Raw genomic sequence first — 23,896 nt, forward strand, 5'->3', positions numbered from 1 at the left:
GAACGTGTATTCATTGCGTCAATCGTGTCCGCTGAGCATTGTACATGGTAGATACTGTACTTCAGCAGCACTTTTTACTTAAATTCAAAAGATTTGGAGTATGCGTTTATTACAAATATGCCGCAAAGCATGCACGAGGACAATGGCGCTGCGTATCGCCCGACGCGAAGCGGAGAGCAATGTACGCCGCTAATGACGGAGTGCATCCTTTGCGTTATTTTTGTGATATTCTTATCATTGTACGTCTTACATTTGTGACTTGGGCATCCAATTGCCCGAGTATTGACGATTTTCGTGCAAAGGCAACATTTTTTCTTCCGATTTATAGTTCAAGTAACTGGAAAGCCCCGATATCTCGGAGGCGTTTCTTGATAGCCTCAGTGCATTACACGCGTACAGAGCGCGAGGCATATTCTGACACTTGTCCAATGAGTCCCTTGAAACCGTTAATTTAACAGTGAACGCACAGGTGCAGCTGCAGGGGGTGGGCGCCTGGAAACGGTAAATTTTACAGAACGGGCGTTCCGTACGGCTTTTTTGCACGTATAAAATTATATTGTTCTCGATGGTATATATTATTGACCATCATTCATAGCGTGAAGTACTGAATGTTTAAGCAATAAGGCACACCCAGCGACGATATACCACGAGATTTTGACCAGTTTATGACATATATGCACAAGCGATAGCAAGTGCATATATGAATTCGAGTGGTATACCGTCGCCAGGTGTGCTTTATTGCTATTATATCATAACAGTATATTGAAATTCTGGTATGGAACGCCAAAAAATGATTTTTTGCTCTTATACTATATCTTATAGTATATCGCGAATATACCACGGTTCTTTCCGCGTCTCTACCAATCAGGGGGCCTCATTTTCGCCATCAATATACTGTATGATATAATGAGATATATAATTTTGTGAAAAATATAAAATCTTCTCTTGTTTCCCCCCGTGTTTACGTAAAGGTGTTGAGAGGTCAAAGGTCGAATAGCAATAACACTTAAATAGGTTGAATACGGAGGTGTTAAATAATGACGTAATGTGGTTTACTTTCACATATTTCCGCCTTATTTACTTTGCACAAATTTAAACAGCTTGAAACAGAATTAGGTGTGTTGGAGCATTTTCACATCCGTCATACACAATTTCTTATGTTCTGCAAAAGTGACACGCAAAAATGCCTTTTTCAAGATTTTAGCATTAGTTGCATTTCGATGTGAGAATTATTTCTGTTCTCTCAATAATTTCAAATATTTAATTTCGACGTCCTCGACATTCAATTATAGTCATATACCTCCCTTATCTGCCAGACATTTAAATTTCAGTGGTTAAGGATTGCACAAAATTTTAACGTTTACCTTTTTCTTTAGGAATAGAACAAGTAGTTTTACAATGCAAGAAAATTTATCAAGAGCAAGCCAAAGCCTTTGCACGTCTAGTGGCAGGATGTCTGACCAACAACCTCGTGTCAACCCGGATGCGGCAAACAGCAAGGAATCCGCCCATCCTGTTTACGCCACAGTTAATAAAAACGCGAAACGTGTATACAGAGACAGAAGCGCTAAAGCCGAACAGCTGGATAATTTCCTTCCAGATACAGTACAAACCGTACCAACACAGCAGCTGCAGAATTTCGATAATATAACTTTATCGAATGAAAGTGTCAATGGAAATGACTATGACAGTATAGATCGAACTGGTAAGCAGTACAAGCGACGCAATCTTGCTCACAAAATTAATTACGAAGAGCTGAAACCCGTGACTTACAGTAATACCAGCAAGAGACTCGAATTTGTGTCAATGATAGAATAAATACTTCTGTAATAAGTAATAAGCCTGTGCAAGCACACATATAAGTATAATACGTTACACACTGTGCATTACATACATTCGTACATTACACAACAATACACAACTGGATAGACAGACAAACAGACAGACACATAGAAAGACTACTCTCCAATCTTTACTGTTTTAATATCGCCGCTCTAAAATTCTGCTTTTCATTTTTAGTTTAATTGTTTTTGTTGCAGATGTGTTGACTTGTTTCTGTGTGGTCAATTCTCAGTTTTACGTTTAGGTTGACAATGTTGTTGAAATGCCTGATCGTGTTCGTTTGAATTCTTAAAATTTGGAGAGTGTTACGATTTGACTACTGTATTTAAATAATAACACACGCCAGCAAGGGCAAGATCACCATTTGTTGCCCGCCCAAGGGATGGTGCTCATGACGGTAATATTGATGATGCCCGAGCCGAAGGCGAGGGTATCATCAATATTACCGTCATGAGCACCAGCCCGAGGGCAGGCAACAAATCGTGATCTTGCCCGTGCTAGCGTGTGTTATTAATTTTATTACACCGAACAAACACTTGTTTTCGAAACTTTGCTCAGAATGCAGTCGTGTCGATCGAGACTCGCCACAGTGAAACGTTCTATTTGTTGCTCGATCGCAATGCTACATGAAGTTGAATTAACGTCTAAAAACGAAGACAGTGTTGTTCAAGCTTTTCTCGTTTAATGTACTAAACATCGTCGTGTACTTCAGGTCGAGCTAATTTCTTGTACCTTTTCAAAAGCCATTTCTCTATAGAAAATACCAAGCAAATATACGCGATGATGTGGTACGCGCAGAAAGGACGCGCGGTATTCCAGAACGTGGTAGCGGGCTATATCACTGCACGCGACAGGGCTATATCAGTGCACGCGACAGGGCTATGTTCTATCACTTTTTGTTCTATATCACGTGAGTGAGGCTCAGCCAATCACAGTACCTGAATAATACGTGAGGTGTAATAACATGCGTAAGACATCTCTTGGAGTCAATGCAGATATCTGAGATAGTGATATTTGCTTAACAGTTTACACAGAACTTCATTTTCGACTGTATTTTCTTGGGGCAATTGAAGTAGATTTCAAATAATGAGATAAAGGCGATCAAGAAAGTTATTAAAAAATACAAAATCCAAGAATTTCATAATATTAATCGAAACATTATTATTCCCACACGGAATATTATTTGACATATACTCAAAAGGAACAGTAAGTGTTAGTATTAATAAAATTTCAACCAGCATCATGGGATAGCAGAGGCAAGGTTTTAAGTTTACTATATCACAATAGCAATGTTATTTTTGTGTCTTTTATGTAATATTTTTCTGTGATTTATTTTATTTGCCAGAATAAAAATCCAATTGAAATGTTCTATTGATAACTCCGAAAAGGGACGTGCGGTGCTCTATAGACTCGGTACGCCAAAGCGTGATGGCGGTACAATAAATCCATGTGTACAAAAGCGGGCGGAAATATATACCTACATCTCTCCGCGTTTGTGCACGTTGGTTTGTTTGTGCCGTAGTCCATTCCAATTCCGGGTAGGTAGCTCAGCCAAGAACAACATCAGGAGCACCATGCTTCATTGTTCACTTGATGACGATCTTATGGCTATGTTTCTAAGTTTGCGGGTGATCTAAGGGAGCATTCGTTTTTTACGGGGAGGGGGGTCGGTGGAATTTGAGCGACAAATGGAATGTAAAAAGCGACCCCCCTCAAAATCAAATTTCTAAAATTTGACCCCGCCAAAAAAAAATCATCACTCGTAAAATGTGACCCCCCCCCCCCAAAAAAAAAAAAAATTCATCAGATTTGATTCATTAACCCTTCGCACCCTATGGCCCTGGGCTGAAAAATTAGGCCCTTCAAAAGTGTTTGCAAAAAAGAGTTACCTACCCCAATTTTCATGCACAAAAAACAGTGACCCTCCCCAGATGTCACAGTCTGTATCAATAATATCTTAATTGACTTATAATTTCCCATTTGACCTTTGAACTTTCAAAGAATCCTTTTTGAACTTTACAAATAATCACTGGGTGAAATTCCAATATCATATTGGTTTTTCAGATCTGCTCTTTCAAATATGATATTCTCGTCACGTACATTTACATCAAATTGTCAAAGCACAGATTTTAATAGCTAGTTTTGTATTGTAAAAAAAATATTCAAAGTTTCCTCACATACATGTACCACAATGTATTGAGAATCAACATTTTGGTGAAATTCCAAAATCAAATTTTTTGCACACGCATGAACTTGTAATCGCCCTAGTCTAATCAACTACACTAATATCAATAATCAAGCGTACATAAATACACAGATTTAACTAGTTTTGTATTGGAAAAAAATTATTCATAGTTTCCTCATTGACAAGACAGTGAATCAACATTTCGGTGAAATTCCAAAATCAACTTTCTTGCTAACACATGCACTGATCAAGTACATAAATATCAATAATCAAGAGTCTATAAATACACAGATTTAGCTAGTTTTGTATTTAAAAGAAATTATTCATAGCTTCTCATAGACTACTCATAGATTATGTATGGAGGACCTGTGTATTTTCTATTTTGCTTGGGAGTTCTTGTGTGTTATCACTGTATAACTAGGGAGTCCAGGACGGGAACTTTCCAGAGAGTGTTTTACGTTGCATGCTGCACTTGAAGGTTTGAGTGTCAGCGTGTGCTTTTTAAGTCAGATATTTCTGTATTTTGAGTTTTACTCAAGTCAGCAGATATGTAAAGAAACCGGTGAGTGGCAGAGATCGAACTTTATGCGGATCGGACTGTTTATGTAAACCCTACGCCATCCTCTACTCATTCGATCGAACGAACATTGCTCACAACTAACACAAGTGAAAGCCGTGCGCGCGCATGCCGTATATGTGCAATGCTCACTGCACACAGAGATGATAGTATCAGTATCACCACAAGTTGAAAGCTGATCTTTCTGCAGCAAATTGTGTGTTAACTACGAACTTTATTCAGTTTATGAGTTCAGTCAGATGTCTGAGATTGTCATGAGAACATTATTTGTGATTGTTCCACTGAACTTTTGTCGATGCGCGGAGTTTGAATTCAGAGGAAGACTTGAGTAGAAGTACGAGTGTCCCCGAAGAGCCGACCGGAAGTAAACAAAGATCCAAGATGGCTGCGCCCATGGTAGCTGAACTGGACGCTGCTTACCAGTGGATCGCGTGTGTTGTCGCCGACTTTCATGTGCAGACATTACACCGGACTTACAATCGCGCTCATCGTCGAACAATAGTTAAAGTCGCGTGTGAACTATTTGTGTTTCTGAGATGCGTGGTCAAGTCTAAGGTACGTCTCTGTTAATGTTAAGTTTTTCATAGAAATTGTTAAGCATTTAGAAAGGGTTTGAACAGAGTTTTTTTACTGAAAGTGTGTTCGACTCCTGCCGTTGGGAGGTCGATCAGTACGGTTATTGTTACCATAGAATAATATTTGTAGTATTGAAGTACAGTTTTACTCTTTTGTATGTAGACGGCGATAATTTGACACAAGATAGACTAATAGCGTTGATCGCGATTTCGGGTTTGTTACTAAATATAGCTGAACGCGCGCGACTTTCGGACAAATATGCCGAAATTCGGACAAATTTTGTCGTTGTATGCGTGGCTGTTGTTGCAGCTTGTAGTCTCAGTCATCAATGCATACTAATAAGTGTGACGCTAAATAGCCATTCTAACACTCGCAGGTTTTATTTTCGTCGTTCATGCGGAAAATGCGGACAAATATTTATATATGCATACAAGATGCTTCGCAAAACCCTGCTGAGTGAAATAGTTCCCGATTATGTTGCGTAAGAGCTTCTGCGCTACCAAAACGATTGAGAAGCGAAGCGTCATCCAAATTGCTGAAGTGCTTTGCCTTGGAATAGTTAGTAATTCAATACCGAATTTAGATTACGTCCTAGTGTTTAGTATCATTATACTCAATTTTTTTCTTTGAATTTCTTTTGTATTCCATTTGATTGTGCTAGTTTTTACCAGGTTATAAATTTTCCTCGGGATCTGAACTTCAGCTTAATATCATTAATTCTACTTTGCATGTGGTCAATTAGGACACAAAATTCCAAGTGATATTCACTAAATACCTACGTCTTCAAGCACATATTCGTCTCCAAATCACTTTTTTGAAATTGTTGCCAGTTATTACTGAGCATGCTGAGTGTGCCTCGTACGTCTCTTGGGTTGGATAAAGGTCATGACCTCAGACGCGGTCTATAAACTTGTCTGAGCGAAAAAAACACTTTACATATGTACTTGCATCGAAGCCCGCTCGTACTACCGGTATTTGCACTGCAGTGCAATACCAAAAACATTATGCCATTCCTTTATGTTAATGAGTATTTACCAATTTTGACCCGGAGCTATTTTTGTTGGAGTTTGAGTTTCAGATTGGCAATCAGTCATTGATGCTGCAGATTCAAAAATGTAATAAAACCTTTAGGCATCGAATGTTTCATTTTTTTCTGCATTTTGTCATCACAGATAATTGGTAAAGTGTAAAATGTATGATAAAACCAAAATATACCTTCGCTGTAGGCTAATGTGGTTAGTTGATTAAAATTAGTTCAGTGTAGAAAAGAATGTAGAATAAATTCGGATTGGTGAGTTAAAAAAAACGATTCAGTACATTCGATGGGATTTTCTGACTAGATGTGCGGCGTAAGATGTTTGTTGTCTGCTCGCAAAGTGATTCTTTTTCACCCTGGAGTGCGGCGACAAAACGTTATGGGACGCCACACTGACGACTGTTTGATTCACAATCTTGTGAGACGAAAGTTGCAATTTGTGAACCACTCACAGACCTTGTTGTTGATGAACTTCCCCAACGTGGTATAAAATTGAGACAAAATTCGGAAAGGGCCAATCATGGCGCAAGTTTTAGAGAAGACAATCAACCCGAGGGATATGGGAGGGCTTTATTTTTAAAATATCATCCAATGATAGTTTGGACTTATTTTATAGACATCCTGAAGGAAAGTCATTCATTATATTGATGCCAAGTAACAACTTTGAACAAAGCGAGAGCCCGGGGATGTTTGAGTACGATCACCCGGCCTCGACAATATTTACCCCAGAGACCGGCGTTGGCGTTGATAGATCATACCATGTAAAGTTTTCTTACTACTATCTCGCATTACTTTTTTGCGGATATTTTGTAAATCACACATTTCCAATCGCGTAAATAATAAGCTTATGCTCCGTGCACTGAGAATAAACCAAGGGACGGACTACGTCGCATAAGAACATTTTCACGTCCTTTCGTGTGATGATCGACCTCCGCCACTCCATCCCGGTGTCAGCCCGGCCGGACTGGATGTGTTTAATCACGGCAATTTGACAGCAATACTTGAAAAGAAATACACTACATCCCTACTCATTGTACAACTTTATCTTTCTGACATTATCATCCAGACATCCTTTCACAAACTCCTCACTTTGCGCGATATGCACATATTAAAATATACTTTTTCCCAGGCCAGGAGATACGGCGCGCCTTTCATCGGCTTGCAAAATACATAGGAGTTCGTTGACCTCATTGTACGTCTGGACGACCGACTGGGCTACGCGCGCGAAATCGAAATATCGTTAAAAAATTGGCAGTTTTGAATAGTTCATGTTGTTTAAAGGTTATAATTTTTAAAAGTTCATGGCTCCTATCATATTCCTATCTATTGATCTAAATCTACGCCTCTTTTACGAGCGTATACCGTTTCGGTCACAGGTTTATGTTTGTCTGCACAGGCGAAACATCATCGCGGGGGTGCGACTCCGCGGCTTGTCCGGAGTGTTCGTTTGATGCCGCTATTTCACATTAAATCAAACCCATTCACAATTTTAAAGACGGGACGAGTAAACAAAGGTATGGCTGGAGTAAATTAGCGGTTTTCGTTTGTGCTGAATTTGTTCCGTTAGAACATAGGGTAAGCGACGTGGGTCACGTATAGCAGTCGGGCGCACTTACCAACAAAAAGTCGGTCGCGAGCCCCCCACCGGAGATGGGATATTATAATTATAAATCGCAAACACGGAGATAATTTAAGCAAACAAATTAAACCCGGTGAATGTCAGAATAATCCGCAAGAAACATACCAAAATGTACCTCATTAAATGCGATTGTGTTTGTTTATATTTGCCTTTATTATCATGTCTCGCATGGGGGCACCGTCAATTGTTAGGGTAAGCGAGAGTACACGGGATTTGAGAGAGATTTTGAAAAATCGCATTTTTTTTAAAAATTATGATTTTTTATCAACATATTGCTGTACCACCGTGTTCCTGAATGAGAAGAGAACGTGTGGCCACAAAACAGAGTCTCTTTACGATCTGTGCTTGGAGAACGGGGTGAAAAAATGATCCGGGCGTAAATAGGTCAACCTGAATTCTTTTTACTATATAGTAGTAATTAATTGAGAGAGAACAGTGACGTCATTTGCGATCAGCGCTATACACGGAAGTTGTTTGTTACATTATATGAGTGTGGTAGTTCCTCATTCCATGCCCAATGCTCTGTAGCCCTGCGTAGAGGTCTGTGTGTTCCCGGCATTATACGACCACCACCACTGCCCTGTAACGGTCTATGAAGGTAACTGAGGTCTCTGCAGCCCGGATCTGGACCGCAATGAAAAAATGGTCTTTTTGGCCGAAATTCTGCACTATTGGGGCAAAATCCTTTCCCTGCCTACCTTTAGGCTGCGTTCGCAAATAACAGTTAGGGGGGGGGCTGGAGGAATCTCAATTTAAATCTTTTTTTTCAGACCCTCCCCCCCCTCAATATTCTCAAAAAATTTCAAATCCCCCCCTCTATATCATCAAAAATTTTCAAGTAGCCCCCCCAAACTATTTTACGGTCGAACATTAGTTAAGCGAACAATATTACTGAACAACGAAGTTTGTATCTTCTTTTCAGTATTACAGCTCTTTGTATCAACTCTAATGTCTTGTTTTACACCCCATATGTTCAGCTATAATCAACACAGCCTGCAAATATATTATGAACACTTGTACTGCTAGGCATTGCCTTTCAGTCCAGTCAAGAATTGAAATGTCAAGATGTGATGACATTGCTGCATGTTCTTACTCGGGGGATGTTATTAAACAAGCATTAAATATTTCAACATGATTTTAAAAGATTTAAAGTACAAGAAAATGATGTTGATACACTACAAAAAGGTGGTGAAAAAATATCATGTTAAATGTATTGCTACTTTAATATCATTCACATCTTAGTTACTCTAATGTAAACTCTCATGTAAACTGTATCAACAAACAAGAGGATCCACTTTATCTCCAATGTATACCAAAGTCAACACTATTTTGTGAATAATAATATGGTACAAACTATTGTTTCTTTGGGCCTTGTTTATTGATATAAACTGTCCTGTCTCCTAGTCTTCCATGTAGTTGCTCTTCTGCCTTATCTTGTTGTATATATTTCACTATCACTGGCATCAGGTGAACCGAACTCTTCCTCAACTAAATCAGAGACAGAGCTATTTCTGTTACTCTCAGAGTCACTGTCACTTGAAGAATCACTAGAACTCTCTTTGCCCTGTTCTTGATAAAAGTGGCAGCGAATCGTTTCGACTTTGTCCCCTTTTGTTAGTCCTGCTGTTGTTATGCTGTGGTTTTGCAGATACTTGTCCAGTTCTTTAACTTCAGTTTCATTTTGTTGCCACTCCTTACCAGGTCACCCCAGTCATAACTATCATATGGCTTCTCTGCCTCCTATTTTTTCTTTTCCTGCCTCTGACTTCCTTTCATGGCTGCCACCATTGCTTGCTACTCCATACGGATGACAGCTTCCTTGAGGATAGCAGATTTTACACACAGAGTTTCAATCAGTTCAGGCAGTTTTGTTATGTCTTTACTTGAAATACTGCCCCCTTGAAACAGTTTTTTAGCTGGGCCCTCGGTTGGAAATCATCGGGTAATCTTTCACTGCCATCATCCCTCATTTCTGGTGTTGAAAAAACATCCATATAGTGGCCAGGCCTTTCTGGGTCAGGCATAGGACGTGGGATCCTCGACATGACAGGTCCTGATCATCCATTTGCACAGAAATTGCAAACATCCCTACTGGTACCTGCTTTGTTCTCACATGAATTTCGAATGAACTCCATGTACAGTACTAGTTCTCCAATAGCAAAATGTGTTGTGAAGAACTGAAGAGTTTTTGTGATATAGCGGTATCCAGGTGTGGCTTGTTTCATCACATGGGAGGTGGCTTTAAAGTATGATTTAAGATTGTCTTTGTTACTGAAGAAAGATGCTTCAGTATCATGTGTCAGCGTTGCTTCTATATGTTCTCCCAACACCGGAGCGCCATCAATGCGATCAACAACCTGTTCTGCTGTTTTCCATGCATTTTTTTAATTACGCTTTATTTCATTGTGTGTATTTATACCGATCAAATTTTCAAGAACTGGTTTCTTAATCATTTACGATCGGCCACAAGTATCTAAAATTGTCTATCAGAAATCTATATTGCAGAAAGTATGATTATCATCCGCTTTTCAACACATTAAGTTGTCAAAATCATGGTTTAGTTTTCTGTGTTTGGTAAAGGATCATTGTGGCAGATTGCAGCTTTTTGTGTAACCATTACATGTCCAAAGTTCACTTTTGTTTCTCTCATGAAAATTCAATAGCATTCATACATTTTAGGTTTTTACAAGTTAACTCATGAAATACTATAAAATGATTTGAGAATTTGTGTAATTAGCAATAGCAATTGCCTGACTTAACAATGTTATCCATTTTTCAATGCATTTCTTACCAAACTGTGGAATCTGAAAAATTAAAAGGAATGGGGTACCAAAGTATTTTCAGATCTCCACCCCCCATTGCCCCTATACCATATGGAAAATTTTCAAATCCCCCCTACTACCCCCAAAATTTTCGAATCCCCCCTGAATTCCTCCACCCCATCGTTTTTTGTGAACGCAGCCTTACCTCCTATCCTACCCCAGAAAAGCTGCGATTAACTTCTCCTAATGTCCCAAACCGCTCGTTTTCTGAAACATAACGTACTCGACAAGTAGTGTACCCATGGAGATCGCCATTTTGAATCTCGCTGCAGAGACCCCAGTTATCTCCATAGACTGTTGCAGGGCTGTGATGGAGGCCGTATAACACCGGGAACACAAGACCTGTACACAGGGCTACATGCTCTATTGCTGCTCTAGAGAGGTTAACGCTAGTATCAGACTAGTTGGCCCTACTAGAGAAGAAGATTTGGCTGAGCTTTGGTCGGTTATCATTCTGCTGTCTCGAAACATCGGTTACACCATAAGCAACATTTCGGTGAAATTCCAAAATCAATTTTTTCCATAGCTCCATACAAACTTTGTAAAATTTAACCCCTTCAATCATTGATTGTAAAATTTGACCCCCCCCCCTAAAAACAGTTTTGTAAAAGTCAACCCCTCCTGATTTCCACCGACCCCCCCCCTGTAAAAAACGAATGCTCCCTAAAATCATCCAACATGCGTCACTTCTTTAGAATAACAAAGAACAACCAAAGCCCAAGATGAGTTACATACATTTTCAAGATGAGGTTATTGTACATATCATAAATAAGTAGCGGTTTCTTGGACCTAGTTATTAAGTTGTACGTGGTCGTATTTCTTGTCATTTGAATTGATTTTCTCGTGGAAGGCGAATTTAAAACAAGGAAAAATCCCTAAAGCGAACATTATTTTAAAAATCCTGTGTTAATAGCTTTCTTTTATCATAAGAATTAGAATAGCAAATGAATGCATGCTGGACATCAAGTATCCACAGCTATGATAAAAAAGTTCAAAACCATTAATACTCCAGAATTGTTCTACATGATAATGGAAATAGTTAGGATATGTAAAAGAGCGTCATCGATCTGTGTACTGATCGTATCAATAAACACCAAGGTATCGTTCAAGTTAAATGTGACACAGATTCTCACATGTACTCATACTACATGCACTGAAACACAAAAATACAGATCATGTACTGACATATAGAGATATACAGGCCCTGACAGTATTATCATCCTACGGTAATCAATAGAGCACCAACTTAGCACATCAAAAGTTCAATATAATAAATCTAACTTAATTGCTTAAGTTTGGCCTCAGACCCCCCCCCCCCCCTTCTAACTTAACTGACCTAAAATTGAAAAACATTGCGGACTCGTACCCTGTACTAATTCTTTCAATGTACCATTGAATGATATGAAAATTGAAAAGCATTATAAAGTAACACAAATACGGGTGACTGGATCGGTTTTAGTGTACGAAAAGCAGCCTTGAAATCGTAAAATTTGCCAAAAAGACATTAAATCGTTTTTGACTGCACAGAAATTAATTTGGCCAAAAACCCCCCACCCCCAAACTTAAGCAATTAAGTTTTTTTTCAAACATCGATCTTTTGACGTTGCCCCTTACCACATCAGGGGTGATCAACAATCTGTACATGCAGCGCCACCTATGGTGCTTTCTAATTCTGCTTGTGTTGAAATGTATAACAGATTATAGTGACTGCAAACAACGTTAAATCTGGCATCCATCATAGAAGGAACACTGCCCTCTTTTTATGCCACTAAACAGTTTCGAGTCTGAAGCAACTCGTGTTTCAGTTTCAAGCAATTTGAATACAGTGTTTTCAGCTCTTAGCCGAGAGCAAGTCTTTCTTTGCTATATTACTGTGACAATTAACCTGTACGCAAATATATAATGCTTTTGATGCTATATTGTGGTTGTCGATACTCCTTAACGATCATATCATCTCGTCCGTCTGCTTATCTGAAAGCAATAGGGTATACGTTAGCATAGCCTAAACTTTGATAATAATCATTTCGTTACAGGCTACCGTTGTTGCTCTACTAGGTTACAGCTGTTCAGATTACAGGTGTCATGACATTGAAGTTCGCAGGCTACAGAAAGGTTTAGAATGAACAGTCATCCACGAGGTGACTTAGGCTTTTTTTAGAAAAGTCTTGTGAACTTTTCACACATACCGAGCTTTAACATATTGCCATTGATACCAGATGATGCCACAGGTTTCTTTCGCATGCATAACATATGGCTCTGCTAATACCGGTGTTTGGTTGAATGTTTTATGTTATTGTCCTATGCAGGAAGTAGTAAAGCTTGCAATGGCCGACTTTCGAGTTGGGCAGTTTCTGCTTCCTTGCCGTAAGATGGCACCCTCGCGAACTGCTTGATCAGCGTTTGGTGGGGCAACCCCCTTTTCTGCTTAAAAACAGAAATCTTATCTTACTTGACCTCCGTACTCTACCTTGTGTAAACAATGGCCAGACTTCACCGATATGAAAGTTAACGAGCTGAAAAATTACTTGCAAGACAGAGGAATCTCTGCAAGTGACCAAAGGAAAGCCCAGTTGGTCAGTTTGGCGCAAAAAGCGGCAATTATGCAGTTGCCGGTTATTTTCCCACACGGCGATTTGGGGCCGTCGATGCGTCGGCGGACCGTCGAAGTTGACGATGATACTACTCTTCAACTTCCTGATAGCCGCCCTCTGTCGAAAAAGTGACTAGAGTAGTAATCTTTTCCATTTACCTTTAATTTAGCTTATGGATGTGTTAGTTTATTTGAGTCCCGTTTGCCAGTTTAGTAGTGAACGCCTCCGAAAATTAACGCCGGAAGATGGATACCAGTTGTTTGTCAAGAGACAGTTAACTGCTGCCCAACTTTATTTGCACCGCCCGCAACATGATTAACCAATGTTATTCAGCAGGAGAAACAGAATATCGAATAGGCGACCATACACGACATCGGTGTTGATTGATAGCAAATGCAATGTACTGTCTGGCGATGCGATTGTGTTGCGTAAGTATTTCAACTTTTCAGAAGCTGATATATCACTGCCTGCGATCACAGTACTTGCTTGACGGTGTTTATATATTATCCAATCATTCCCAAGCTTTTTTTCAAGGGGCCGTGTTTGCACTTACAAGATATATTGCTTTAGTTACCCTACCAGTGTCAGAGTCGTGGGACTATTGATTCTTTGTCCTCGGTCACTCCAAATAGATCCCCCCAGTTTATAACATCATTTCATGTACATATCTGGATTTTACTGTAGACAGCTTCGTGTGAAAGTAAATAGGCAATATGTGACATTCTTGTTCTTTACTTCAAACAAGTTTGATCGCCACAAATTTTGCGTTAACAGAGACACTTTCGCGCAAGACATTCAACCATATTTACTAGCAGCAGCTGAGCAGTTCTTAAGGATTTCAGTCGCAGTCGAGGCATTTTATCCAAATGAATTCTATCGGTCGAACTACAGCTTGATTTACTCCACGTAGACAATGGTCTTAGTGGCGAGACCGTGCGTAGACTCATCGCTATTTGGACACTCTTTCGAAGTCATCGGTGCTAACTCCAGGTATTTTGCGCTAACATTATTCGGTATCGTGAAATCTCTATCAACAATCACAAGCACAAAATTTTGCCTTCTTTTACATTTCTAATAAATGTATTTCTAGATCTGTTCAGTCTCTCATAGTCTGTGGTCTAAAAATACTAGGCAAAGCATGGCCAGCTGTTATTCATGTTAGTATTTATAATGGTGATTCGTTTTTGTCTTTTAATTTGAATTTTCTTCGTTGAAAACTCGTAAATTCCCTATTTACATTGATCTATTTTATATGTACACTAGCCGACGAATGTACAATTATTAATACAGCAGATAATGTTTCCACAGACCGATTATCCTATTCATGGCGTGTTCATAGTTTGTTTGACTTGTGTCTGCCCTACTTCTTGAGCTGCCTTTGTGGACTCGACGATTTGTCACGTATGGAAACTTGGCGATAATCTCCCGTCGTCAAATGGCGCCACTCGCAAGCAAATTAGAAGCATTTGAGTACCACTTCTCTTAACAAATCAACATGGTGGCAGGCTTGTAGCTCTATCACCTGATAATCTCGCATTATGACTTCGACGAGGTGGTATTCTTCAGTGGAAATCGAAAAATACGTCGAGAAAAAACGTCGGCCCGTTGGCTAATGTGTAATTTAAGCTATGAATGTTTCTTCAGTCAGTCACACAAGTTTAAGACTGTTCAAGGGACGGGCTATGTTAGCTTCTGAAAGCCTTATCGTGGCTTTTTCATGGTCCAGGAGCATTTTTAACAGCCGCATGTCTGGCGTGTCTGAATGGGATTTACAATAGCTCCTAGGACAGCAGGCATATTACTTAATGACACCAATTTTCAACCGAAGTCCGTCAAATGCTTCTTCAGTTTGTTCAAAGACCAACTTTTTGAACTCAAAATTGATTCTGAGGTATTGACGTTCAGGATCGAAACGGCACCGAACTAGAGCCATGACCTAGTCGGGTCATGTCACGATACAGTGTGGTCCTAGGTATGGCCGTTAGAGTTTATTATTTTTAAATTAGCTGTGTCACACTGAGTTAAGCTAGTTCAGAGTTGACTTTCAGTGGTGACTTGAACATTCACTAACAAGAATGGGCTTCTTGTCATACGTGTAGCTTTAGTGTATTACATTTACATGAATGTATTGCGATGTATTTTCACTAGTACATGCACGATTTAAATTTTTAGATTAAGTCCTTTGCCGAACAGTTATGTGCAGTTTGAAATCAAATTAGGTGTGCATAGTTAACTGACAGAACAGTCTAACCACTAGTCTCTTGCTAAAGGGTTCCTTGCCACAGAAAGCGTTTAAATGTTGCTTTTTACACTTAACCAGATGACCATGATGAAAGTCGCTGCATATATATAGGCGTAATCATAAACACCGCCCACACAAACCGGGACGAAAACAGACGTACATTTTAAAGAATATAAACTGCCTTGATCCGAAATTGACATGACCAAAAGATATCTCAGCTACCATTCCGTTAAAACCATAATATAAAAATATTGCAGCTTCCTTGATCGTTGACCTCTCAGTTCATTTATCTGATGTGTAACTTTACGAGGGTCGGTGTTAGCTATAGCTTAAGAACGTTGTCGGGATAGAGCAAGCGTAAGCAACCGCAGTTTGAGTATGTCCAGGAGAAGGCCTAGGTCCGATGGCTGCGACGCCTTTTTAGCTGATTTTGATTTAGCAGAAATGTTAGTATTCCCCTGGACGACAGGAATATTGTTGACGACATTGCAAATTATCACAGGCAATCAAATTGTAAACATAATCAGCGGATGTTTTAGCTGATAAGAGTTTTACCGAGAAATTCTACTTTTTTTCTTCATAATGTAAAGAGACGCCATTGAGCTCATTAAAGCAAGGTTAGGGAAACACCCAAAAATACTCGAGTAATCCAGTCGCTATGGTTCTACGAAATTCTTTATTGTGTGATTAATCTTTGTTACTCTTATGGTCGTAGCTGAAAGAAGTTGACATTATTTTAAAAAACTTCTCAACGGAGGGCACTGCCATTGATGTTGCTTTAGATCCTACCACGTCAATTTAATTTGGTGAGAGTTAGAACAATGCCTTAGTCATACAAACCCCCGGATTTCGTTCACTTGATATCTTAGTATTGTAGGTGGTTAAATTCATGACTTTCGCAGTTGGTAATTCGCCGATCATAGAATATGCTTGCACTAAAGTGATAATGTAAAATTACACTCAAACTGCGCAATTTGACTGTGAACGAGTTTTCTACTACTAATGTGACAATCCTCTCTTTGCCAGGGCTAAAATCGCGCTTATTTCAATATGGAATGACGTAAAGTATTTTCTAAGTATAAAGTCTACATTGTAACTTGCCCGCCATGTTTTAAATTGGACCACCCTGCAACAGCAAGATTTGAATGATAACATTAGATGACATGAGTTTGTTTACGTCAACGTTTGTTTAGTCTGGGTCAACTCTGGGCCGTCGCGTGCCTTAATTCAGCTTGGGAAAGTCCGGGTTTTGACAGGCTCTGATTTCAGTATCATTAATCAAATTCTCAGTGTAGCTCTCTATGTGAGATTAGGTGACCTACAGATAACCTTCGGCGACGGAGATGATTGTATCTTCAATGCCTTACATATTAACTTCATTGGTCAAATCTTACTACGAAAAGTACCTTAGGAACATCACCAAAAACTACCGCAATGGTAAATTATCTATTTCAAACTCGGTAAATAGTTTTCCTTCATTCGGTAAAATAAGGTTAGAACCCGCTTTGCTTGTTTGTTTCCGCGCAAAGACCTTCAATCTTGTATTAAAGAGGTTTTTAAAGTGGTCGAATAAAAGAGTATTGTTCTTCAAAAATCCTGAATCGAGTAAAAAGTTGTTTTGTAATCTTTTAATATTCATAATATAGGTATTTCTTGCTCTTTGGTAAAACATAACAAATAGAGGAAATAAATGAGTAAGTCTGCCCCGCCCCTTCTTTGATGGCGAAGTCATGGCACAAAGCTACGACATGTGTACGGAGATAGTAACTCTGCCAAACTCTACAGGAGGTAGATTTGATGGCCAGATCATTCACCTTTCTTTGCAATAGCTGTCGAGGTACATTTCCACTTACTGATGCAGCAGTGTATGAAATTCATGAAAAAATAAGCGGATATCCGAGAAAATGAAAACAAAATAACTTCAAAGATTTCATGCACGAGTAAAACATTATCTTCTCTGATACCGGTGTTCTTGTCCAGCACACAAGATACACAGTATACATCGGATCTCAACAAGCTAAGAATGACCAATTATTTCCAAAGTGGAAATAAGCTTTTAACTTTTCTGTGTCATCCCAGCACTTTCAAGTTTGTAGTATTACTTGTTTTTATTGTATGTTTTAAAGTGCTAAACAATTAAAAAAAATGAATAAATACCAGATATGAACTGAAAATGCTCACGTATTTAGTATATATTGCGATTGTCTGTGAATTTAAACTTTTGCCACATTTTTGCAGCTTCATTGAAGTGTTATGATCAATATCATGAACAACATTCACAACAGATTAATGCCAAAGGACAATAAGTATGTGAATATGTAAATAGCTGAAATAAAAAATACTAAGTTGCTTTAAGTGCTGTCATTGTATCACCACTTTACATAGCAAATGCAATTGCCTTTGGTCAAGTCCTTCAAGTAATATATGCCAAACTGTGAAAGCTCATATAGATATAGAAAGTATGAATTAGCTGACATAAAAATGCCAATTATCTTTCACTAATGCAACATGATTGTCTCATTAATATATAAGCAGTTTCATATACTTTTTAGAGTGCTCTCAGTCTTATATCCCTAATTAGGAAGGTTAGGCAAATATGCAAATTATTAACTTGCTGATGTAAAGATTCTAAAAAATTCTAAAAAACTTTCACTAATATTTTACCATATTTCTTCAATGTACGTAAGGTTTCATCGACTTTGATGGAGTCAATGAGGATATATCCCTAATAAGAAAAGTTCATTAAATATGCAAATTAGTAATTAGATGTTTAAAACTGACCGGTCTCTACAATATACATAGTACATTCGTCAACTATGGCCAGTTCAATCCAAATATACATCCCTAATTGGCAAAGTTCGTTAAATACACAAATTAGTAATTAGCTAAATATTAAATGACTAAATAATGTTATATTGTATTATCTTCAATGTAAATACCACGTTTTGTCAATTTTGATTTAGCCCATCCAGATATCTCTAATTAGGAAAGGTCGTTGAATATACAAATTAATAATTGGATTTTCTAAAAAAATCTTAAACAACTTTAGGTCATTATAGTTTCTTACAGAGAAAGTCTCGTAAATTTGATCAAGTCAATCCAGATATATATAACCACAGACAAAGAGAAACACAGACTAGAAACGCAGCACGCTGTTCGATGGCATGGTCGTCTCGATAAACTATTGCCTTTTCATATTTAAATGAGCTTCAAAGGTGTTAGACTTTTGACAGACTTCGTGCGCGGTCGATAATTGCACGAGATTATGCGAAAAGTAGAACGTAATGGCATCATGCTGCCTGTCACGTAGCAACCATGCTTACTTTTGTGTGCTCTCAGGGCAGAAGCACTGCATAACACGCCAGCAGTTTCATAAACACTTTCTCCCATGAAGAACTTGTAAAAGACGATATGAGTGATCGCTAACCATTGTGTGAAATCTGACAGTTTTGAAAAAAGACTTTCAAGTTTGCTCCAAACACACTTATAATGTCTTCTAAAAATGTTAGAAGAATTTTTAAAATGGTAAAACTCATCTCCCGAATCTAAAAGCTTTTACTGTTTTCTCCAGCATGCCGATTCCGCTCATCACTACACGACAACAACAACACGAACTTTGCCGAACATACTTCCCTTAAAAATTGGCGAAAATCCGGATACTACCGAAAGGTGCATGTTCGGCAGTCTTCGGATAACAGAGTCAAGAACTACCTGAGGCGGGGCGTACATGGAGGGGAATACGCAACCTCTTCACACCTTGAACAATACCCGTTCCTAGTCTTTGTTTCTTTTTGTCCGTGATGAAACCTGTATTAGGAAAATTCATTAAATATGCAAATTAGGAATTGCTGAATGACTTTCAACATGTTGTAGTAAAGTATATTCCATATGCATAGCAAATTTCGTCAACTTTGGTCAAAGTACTCAAGAGAAAACCCTAATTAGGAAAGTTCATTTAATATGCAAATTAGTATTTGGCTGAAGAAAAAATGTGAAATCACTTTCAGTAATGTTAAATAATAGCATCTTAGATATACGGACAAAGTTTCGTCAATTATGAGAGTCAATTCAGATTTATCCCTAATTAGGAAAGTTCATCAAATATGAAAATTAGCACATAACTTTCATGTCACAACCGTATGTCTTTCACTGGAGATCAATTCTTGTGTGATCAACATTTGTAGCAAATCTCATCCGATTCTGTGCAGCTGTTCTCTTTGTATGTCTGTTTTTTTCTAAAAGCATTAATTATGCAAATGAGCCTGAATTATGCAAGCCACATTAACCAAAATCGGTCCAAATTAGCACCTAATTTTCATGTCACACCCTTGTGTCTTGCACTAGGGATAAATCCTTGTGTGATCAACATTTGTAGCAAATCTCATCCGATTCTGTGCAGCCGTTCTCATTGCATGTCTGTTTTTTTCTAAAATCATTAATTATGCAAATGAGCATGAAATATGCAAGCCATATTAGCCGAAATCTGTCCTTGTAATAAACATATGGTGCCTGTCTACCAACTCTGAATTGATTCCGTATAGGCGTTCATGAGATGTCGTGTAAAAGACACAAACACACACAGACACACATTCACACAAACACGGACAGACAGACAGACAGACAGACAGACATCGCTACGACATTAACCCACGTCTATGAACACGTGAGCTATAAGTGATCGCGTTGAATTTTCTAGCAGGCTCAAGTTGACCAGAAGAACATTGCTTCGTACAGATTTATTGTGAAGGAAAGTCATCGGATATGAGAATGAAAACAAATAGAAAACCAATAGGATCACTATGAAAAACTCTCATGTCAAAGCATGGAGTTATGAAGTCTTTCTTTACCTCCATGGTCAAAACAACTCGGATCTACAATTTCGCATTTGACAAGACTGCGTTCCATTATCGATGTTATGAAACATAACACTTTTTCAATCAGTCTAGCAATCCCTCACCTTTCTAAAAAATCTCAATGTCTGATGTGACCCGAGTCAAGTTACTTCACCTGGAGACATACTTGGTGAAAATACCGTGATTTGTCTGAGATGTTGCTGTGAAATCATAGTGAAAAATATGATTGGCAACGTGCTTTGTGCCCATGAAATAAATTCACGACTCCTAACCACAATTTCGTTGTCATATAGATACCAAATTCACAAACATTTCCTAGTTTACAATGTGCCCGACTGTGTGATACATCACGAGACATACAGACAGAAGAACAGACATACACAGACAGAGACAGAGATTTTGTCCAAGAATCCGATTTTTTTTTGTGGTACTTTCTACATAAGTATTTTTGCCTGTTGTTTTTTTACTTTCCCTTGCAATTTCCCTGGTTTGATTGTTTGTGTTAGAGGTTTGGTGACATATTGCATCTTTGTGTAGTTCATCATCATTTTCCCCCTTGTTATAGAGGTTCACTCATGCACGGATGCGTTTTGAGTGAAGAAGTAGGCAAAGAGATGTTTTGATTTATATATATTAAGTTAGTGATGAACCCTTGAAAGAATCAAAAACGTTGTTATCCATTTTGACTTTCCCTATTGATCTCTCCCAAAGTGTGGTACACACACTTGGGTATAGGTTCGGGTTAGAGAGAGACAGAATAGGCCGGAGACAGCTTTGTATTGTGTCTTAGTGTGACCAAGTTCAAATCCATCTTGATTACTATCACGGGTCCATATATACAGTGTAGTATGAAAAATCATTAGAATCAATGAGTGACACGACTAACTAATGACACGCCCAATGTATAATCTACATAATTAGTAAAGGAGTTGGTGGGCGGAGCTACACCATACACGAGATTCCCAACACAAAGTACTAAACCCAGCGATGACTCGTCATGGAATGATGAATGTCTCAAAAGTTTAAGTCTGGAAAAGTTCTTTTTCGTTTTAATTTCATTTTAATTCAATAAAGGTGTTTTGACGTCAAAGGTCAAAGAGCGTCCAATAACACCTAACGTTATTGAACTCTGCGTCAACGTTATTGAACTCCGCTCCTCTAATACCAAAACTTACTGTACGACCCACAAAACGAAACTTCAACTATATCGCATCGCAGTGTATGTGCCAGAAATTGTACCTCAGTAGCATATAATTTCTCTCCGAATTCGCAGATTTTTGACCGACCACTATTCACTGCGTGACCTACTTAATTTTTTATGCATACTTTTTTTTGTAAATATGGAAAATCTTCTCTAAGACTTGTTTTCTCTGTGTTGACATAAAGGTGTTTGAGGCCAAAGATCTGTGTCCAATAACTCCTAAAGTTTTTGTACTCCGCGTCAAAACTATTGGAATCCGCTCCTCTGATACTGAAACTTACTGTACGAAGAAACTCCATAAGTTACAGATGCAGGTGTATAATAATGACATTTTTCGACAGAGATTATTTTGAATAAAACAAAATGTAAAATATAACAGATTGCACAAAAGTCCATAGTAAGAAGCTGTCAAAGAACATAACGTCAAATAGATTTTCAAGCGTCTTGGTAATCATTGTGTTTCAGCATGTTAGTGGTTTTGGTTTCGTTTCTTTCATGGCACACTGACCATGGTTGCCTAGATGCATTGGTTTCGGTTCGCTTCTGATCCCGCATGATGTCTCATCATATCATCATCATGAATTAATCTTATCAACCATGATAAATATGTGCACTATTGGTACTGGATTGCGTAGGAAAAAACCTTTCATAGGCTGTCGATAGGCTGCAAATTAGATAGAGGGTTTAGAAATCTGAAAGAATCTATTCGAATTTCTGTTAACATTGGAAATGCAATGCTTCAGCCACTAAAAATTAATTTGACATATGAGTTCACTTTTGTCATCGTTAAAATGGCTCGTAAATCAAAATAATCTCGATTCATTGTACTACCTTTATCATAATTTTTCATGGACTCGGAAAAGATCTTTGAGGTTGCCCTTCAATAAAGACGACGTATTTTTTCATTGCATATGAAACTGCAATCGGCTTTGACTCCTTAGTCTACAACGGATTCTGAAGTCCAGATTTTTATTTCACTTTGCCAAAAATTTAAAGTATATGAACCTAGTGGTAAATTTATAAATCAATTTAACATTTGATGAAATTGTCCTGATTTACGGACATTGAATTTGCAATTAACAGTTGGTGATCAATTTTTAACAAGGTAGACTGGACTGTCAACAGCGAGCATTGACTTGGGACGCTTTTCGATGAATTTATTAAAAGAAGCGACAGGACATCTATCTAGATTTGCTTTAATTTCGTACATTCTGGGCTTTATTTTTCTTGTGTTTCTTAGGTTTTCTCCTTGTCTTGTCTTCCTCTGGCGTTCTATGTTGTACTCTATGTATTTCACCCTGTCGCCGTCAATCACTTCTGCTCCCTCCACAATATCACCAAGTTCCATGTTGTAGTGTTCCTGTACACCTCGTAGGCCAAATTGCGTTGTGCGGAACCACCACACGATGTTTTGAAGTGCTGACGGGCTATGCATTCCGAGTTGGCCTGTGTTGTACAGTTCATCAATGTCGTCGGCAGTTAGTGGTTCGGTTTTATTCGGCGCGTTGCCCTTGCCCATGGCTTTTAGATTTCTTTTTTGGACCCGTCGAATACCTTCGAAAGGAGCACCAGTTTTTACATTCCTTTCATATTTGTTTTCACGCAAAACACAATCAATGGGGTTAAAGAAACTGTGCAATGTCTCCGGTTCATATTCTGTTCCGTCTCGTTTTTTGTTGAGGAGCAGTGTGGGATTAGGTGTGGGATTACATGGATTTCACGATATTCGGACTCAGTCAAATTAAGCCAAGTTCGAAGCTAATTTATGTCAGTTCGGTACTTTCGGATGGTGTTCTTAGGAATTTGATGTCTTATAAAGTCATCCATTTCTTCATTTTACATTTGAAAATTGCTATACCTTTCGATGCTACCGGTATAATTTGTTGCTACCGCTACTCTGTGGTATCGGCGTTGGCTTGGTGTCGTGCTCACCTTGAGAATGTGGCCCATTTATACTCTCTTGGCGATAAATATCCCCCACAGGATTTGTTGGCGAGTAGTTTGACTATCAGGGTAATACTACTGCTCCTCCTGAAGATCTGAGAACAGCTGTTCAGCCATGATGCACCCTGAGCTCGGGCTAAACGCAGACGACACATGAAACACCATGGCAACTGATATTCCGTCGTACATATTTTGGACAAAATACTCGCAAATTTTTATTCTTTAAATTATTTTAAGCTGTACATACCTGAAATTAAATATAGTCGCCAAAACGGACAGTAAAAAATGAAACCATATTTCATGAGGCAAGTTTCAGAATTTTTTTAGGTTACTGTGCTCAGCTGTTCTATGTAAACATCTCAGCTCGTGCACCATATCTATGCTGAAA

Source organism: Ptychodera flava, chromosome 18 (assembly GCF_041260155.1).
Source record: "Ptychodera flava strain L36383 chromosome 18, AS_Pfla_20210202, whole genome shotgun sequence".
Lineage (NCBI taxonomy): Eukaryota > Metazoa > Hemichordata > Enteropneusta > Ptychoderidae > Ptychodera > Ptychodera flava.